This window comes from Manis javanica, chromosome 13 (assembly GCF_040802235.1).
Source record: "Manis javanica isolate MJ-LG chromosome 13, MJ_LKY, whole genome shotgun sequence".
In the NCBI taxonomy this organism is placed as follows: domain Eukaryota; kingdom Metazoa; phylum Chordata; class Mammalia; order Pholidota; family Manidae; genus Manis; species Manis javanica.
In genome coordinates, this window is record NC_133168.1 from 53,183,870 (window position 1) to 53,189,869 (window position 6,000).

Below are 6,000 nucleotides of genomic sequence, written 5' to 3' on the forward strand. Positions count from 1 at the left end.
TTAATTCATTCAGAGAAGGAGGAAGTTTGTAAATTTTTATACACTTATTATAGATTTTTTTCCATTAGGGCCTTATGCATTTTGAAGCTATACTACAAAATTTACACATTATATCTGATGAATTAAATTTTATCATCATGTAGCAATTCTCTTTATCCCTGGAATTTTGCCTCAGATACTACTTGATTGGCATATCATTATTTGTCTACCCATCTGTCTGTCTGTCTCCCCTTTCATTATATAAGTGGATACTGGCTTAGTATATATTTTCAAATCTTTTTCTTACTTTTGACCTTTCTCTGTAGTGGTATTTTAGGTATTTCTTTTCACCCATTTGATAATATGTGACTTTGAACTGTCAAGTCTATTGGATTTATAGTAATTACTATTAATAATATATCTGGATTAATTTTTATAATTTCATTTTGTGCCATATCACCTGATTTTATAATTGTTCTCTCTTTTTTCTTCTTCTGGCTTTTTTTGTTGTTATTGTTGTTTGGTCTGAATAAGTTTTATCTCTTCACTTCAGTGCTCCAACACAGTGTATCTGGATGTTTACTTTTTTTAGTGTATTCTACTGGGGATGTCCTGATGATCCGCATTTGTCATTAACGATGGAAGCTCTTGGTATGTTCTGCATAAATTCTGACTTTTCATAGTTCTATTTCTAGAACTCTAATGAGACATCCATTGAAATTTTCTCTTCTAAATGCCAAAAATCTTAACCAAACTTTTTATTTCCTATGAGTATTTTTATCTTGATTGCACTCTGGGTAATTTCTTCAGATCTTTCTTCCACTTTACTAATTCTCTCTTCCAATGTCAAAAGAAGAAAGAAATTCAGTGGAGCCCAACATTTAAGTCACTATTCCTTTAAGGACATCAGGCAAGTCTGAAATGAGACCACCAGAAGTCTGAGAAGCAGCACAGAGATCTTAACAAACTCACAGAGTCTGGGACAAAAACTGAAGTTCAGGGCTACCAAAGAGGGAGAACACTGATAAACCCTTGAGGTTTGGCATTGGAACCTTTGAGGGCTATCTTTTAGAGAAAGGATGAACTACAAGTTGACATGCTATTACAGCTTCAAATTCTCTAAATCCACATACTTTGACCGGGATAGTTTAAACTTCAATACCTACCCTAGCCAATCTAGAGAAATAAACGTAAATCCCCTCTGAAGAAGGAAAACATTGTTGCAGTCCTGAAACGTTCCAGTTTCCTAATGTGAAAGGTCAAGTCCATCATCCCCTAGCGTTCATGAGCGAAGCCTTTGGGGCCTGATTACTCATGTTCTAGTATAGTTATGGAGCTATAATGAGAAGTCATAAAACAAAAGAAGGGATCAGCTGAGACATGCATTTGAGGTTTTGTTAGGCATTTTGAAGAACTACACTATCTCCCACTGCTTTTTTTGTATTAAAAAATAATCACTGCTCTCAACTGGACTGATTTGCCACAGTCACCATTAATTATACTGTGACAGATTTAAGTGATTCTATGAAGGAAGCAAGGATGCTTCTTGTTCGATATTAAGTGTTAGGGACATGTGATGACGTCTGTGGTCTGTTACAGACTGGGAATTCAGAGATGTGGTTTTCAGGTCATGTTTCTGTCATACACTACAATCTTGCCTGGGCCCATAATGTATTTTCTTGGTGCCTGTGAAATATGCCATCACAGTATTTGGAAAATTGATTAGATTTGCTGATTCATGACTAAGAGAGAAGATGTAAAAACCCCTAGGGGGACTTTATAATATGGTAAAGCATATTCATAATTATAATATTTTTATGATTTCATATTGCTTTCATACTATAAACTACAGAAGGTGAATTTGCCAAGTTCTTCTAACATGGTGAGGCTAGGCAGCAGTTGGACTTTTAGCGGTTAAATCTGAATCCAAAACTGATAAACAACCATAATTACCTGAGCAGGTTTTTAGAAATAAATATTCTGAAATACATCTCACTCTGGGTTTTATCATCTGTCTTCCCCTCCAGGAACTCTCCCCAGTTATTTTTCTAGTTTAATTTATTTCCTTCACCTCGCTTTCCACAATCTGTAGTTATATTTTTGTTTATTCATTACTGCTTTAAGTTCAGTCTCTCCCAGTGGGTTATGAGGTACATGAGGACAGAGATGTTGACTGTTATCTTCTCTGTATCTATTCTGTAACACTCATCCCAAGGCCTAGAACCTAGTAGGTGTTCAATAAACATGTGAAGGAATGAGAAATAAATAAATAAACCAGCAGAAATTGCAGAAATGTGACCCAGGAATCTTTATTTGTAAAGAGTTCCAAAGATGGTTTTGATGACCAATCCGTTGATTTAACACACTGGACTGGTTTATGACAAAGTGATTTAAACTAAGAAGAATATATCAGAATTTTTGCAGGTGTGGGGGTAGGGCCAGGTCCCTCCCCCTCTGCCTCCCCTCCCCTACTTAGGGCTCAAGGCTCTGCAGTGGATATCTTGAAGTTCTCCATAGATTTGTCTTTGAATTTGCGTTTTGTAAATGAGACTTCTGGAATGCTGGAGGAGGAGGTGAAGCTTGGAGCCTCTGCTCATGGATGATCCTGCCTTCTCCCACCTCTGCCTTTCCAGAAGAGCTGCCAGCTGCCTGCACCCCCTCATACCTTTTTCACCCACCCCCCAATTACTGTGGCCACCATCACCCCAAGGGACACTGGACATGAGTTAAGAAAGGCAGGGCCTTAGATGCCCTGAGGGTCACATGTGCCCAAGAAAGTTAACATTAAATAGCAAAGAAACTAAAACAGGTTGAGAGAGACCATGAAAGAGACAGGTGGAAAACACCTTTTTCCTCTTTTTGAACCAGGGGCTGGACATATTCATTTCGTTCTAGGCCCAAGCAAATTATTTAGCCAGCCCTGAGGATAGGAGATATTCATTTAACAAAGGAGGTTCATGTATTTGAAAGCTGACAAACACCACTCACAGGTTATTTCCTTAAAGGCAGGTTGCCGTGAAATTAAGGCACTGTTGCTGTTGTATAGTGGTGATATGGTGCTTTTTGCTCCAAATAAATTGGATATACTATAACTTACAGAGACAATGACCTCCTTTCCAATAAATCGTGTTTTTGATGGAAACATGATTTTACTAAAAATTAAGCTTAAAGAACAAGTTAACTATGTCTTTTTGAAAAATGTATTTCATATGTCACAACTGGAAGAATTCCACTTCAAATATCCACTTTGTGGAAGAATTCCACCTACTTCCCCTTAGTGCTACCAGACTTTTATTCTTCAGTCTTTTTTATTCAAACTTACATTCTCCCTCTCTTCTCCCTTCCTTCAATACCTACAGTTTTTAACTTGCTTTAGATGAAGTTCCAGTAGCTTCCAGTTTGCTGTCTTACCTATTCATTGTTCTATGCCTTGTTATGTCCAAGGGTTCTCTTTCCCTATGGGGCTCCAACCTTCCTTTCATGTCAATTTGCAGAAATCTCAAGTGTTGAGGTGTCAGCAAAGAACCTTGAGTGTTCCAAGAGATGGCCCATTTAAAGCCAGATGCAGAGATAGAGAAGAAGCTGTCTGGGAAATTCTGAGACACCTGGTTAAACAAAGAAATCGGATTCTGGATCACGCTATGCTGAGACACCTTGTCCACTAACAAGAAACACGAGCTATTTTTCTTGACTGTGCCTCAGCTCACTTGCTCCAGTGCTCACCTGGCTTCACAAATATTTTACCATGATTCCAGATTTGAGGAGTCTGTTCCCTATCTACTTGACATGCCATTCGTCTCCAACCTTCTCCATAAGGACCTGTTTATCCAGGGAAGGATATATTCTTATTATTGGATCTTCATTAGCAATGATCTCCCTCTCTCTCTCTCTACCACTCCTATATTATTAGGAATTTCTTGACTTTGTCCCTAAGTCTATTTTCCAAGGACCAGCTGGAATACCTGATCCAACCTCTTGCCATCTGCATATATGCCTGTGTGTCCTTACCAGCAGCACCCAACAGCCAGTTACTGTCCACTGCAGGCCAGTTGCCAAACACCAGCATTACTGAATGGAGTAATTCATGTCTATTCCCTGGACCTCATAAAAGGGACATGACTGCCCCACCCATCAAAGAAAATCATAGCTTAGAAACACATGTTTTCAATTTGGGTTGATTTCAAAATTTATGACCTTTCTACTACATTGCAGAACTAGTGTTCCCCTTGGCTGATAAAAACATTGAAAATTGTTCAAACTCCTGAAATTGAAGGATTTAACAACTCTCATGGGGACACTGCTTAGTTGTTAGAGGATGCCATCTCACTGCGCTAAGATAAAGCCCACCTGGTGGACCAGCCCAGTAAGACCTTCATGAACAAGGTGGGTGGGGCCATTTCTTTACTGATCCACCATTGCCTTTGAATCAAACACTAGCTGGATTTTTAAGCAGAATCTCAATTTCTCATAACCATCTCTTTGTACATATTCCAAGTTCCTCTCAGGACAACCATTAACAGTTGCAGATGAGGAAGGCTGCAGAGAAGAGAGACAAAAACAATGAAGGCAAATTTCTATTTATATTTTGGGCATAAAAAACATTCACCAGGACCTTCCTTGGTAACCAGAGGTCCTTCAGAAGAGCAGAAATTCTCACCATTGCTTTACCCATCTCTCCCAGCCCTTCTTCTGAAGCTTTGCCAGACTTGACCTTGGACCAATGGTTGCCAACTCTATTGGTAAATGTTAAGAAATAATTTGAAGGAGAACTCTGGTTGTCCTGCCCAATACTCCTGGCCCGATTCAGGCTAAGCTCCTCTCTATTTTTTAACTGTAGATTCCCAGTGAGCGCTATCTTCCAGACTGACTCTATCTTTAACCTGGGGCTTCTGAAGGCCCATAAATTCCTTGAACTTGATGTCAAATAATGTGTCTGTATCTGTGTTTGTATATACATTTTTTTTTAAAGTTCAATGGATTTCATTAGATTAGGAAAGGGTGTTCAGGACCCAAAATGTTAAGTATTAAGCTTGGTTGGTTTGTGGCAAAGTGTCTTTACTGACCAATATTTGAGACATGAGGACATTTCAGACCAAAACCATTTTGTATCTTAGAAGACCCTGTTCTAAGGCTGCCAACTAAGCTTGGATCTTATAATTCATGAGACCTAAGACTATGAATTGTGATTTTAAAAAATCATCTGAGACTAGTTTTCAGAATGTGTATCATAGTAGCTAGGATTCCATGGGTTGCCTGAACAGAATGACCGGGAGCTCTATATCCAAGCTGTAAGCCCATTAATTCCTTTGTTATATAGTATATGTTGCAGCTAGGAATCAATACCACTTATTAAAATTTTTATTAGTAAAATAAAGTATGAGACTTTGTTCTGCAGTTTGCAAGTTATTGTTCTAGGATGTCACAGCTGCTTTTTTATCACTAATTCTCAGAATCTCATGGTTAAAACAATATAATTTCACCAGAACATGATGCACCCAGACACTGAATTTATTAATAAATACTACTTTCAGCATATATATCACCTACAGTCATATTAATAAACAGAATTCATCTCTCATGTCAACTGTAGCCAATTGGAGAACAATGCTTGGGAGACATTCTTGAGAAAGATTCTGAGCCAGAGTGGCTCAGCACGAAACAGGACTATTGATCAGTGAGATCTGCCATAGTCGCAGGAAGGTATTCTGTATTTGAGATACCTATCCTGAGTCATCTGAGGGGAATATCTGGCTTAAGTCTGCACCATACAAAATGTGACATGGTTATTTTGTCTCCGTGGAAACCAGAACTTAACTTCTTAAACATTTTATTGACTTGACCTACAAACTCTAGAGACTCCATCTCTCCCAGCCCTTCTTCTGCAGCTTTGCCAGACTTGACCTTGGACCAATGGTTGCCAACTCTATTGGTAAATGTTAAGAAATAATTTGAAGGGGAAACTCCCTGACTTCCAGTTCTGTACACAGAGGAGTACCAACTTATAAATGGGGAGCAATATGA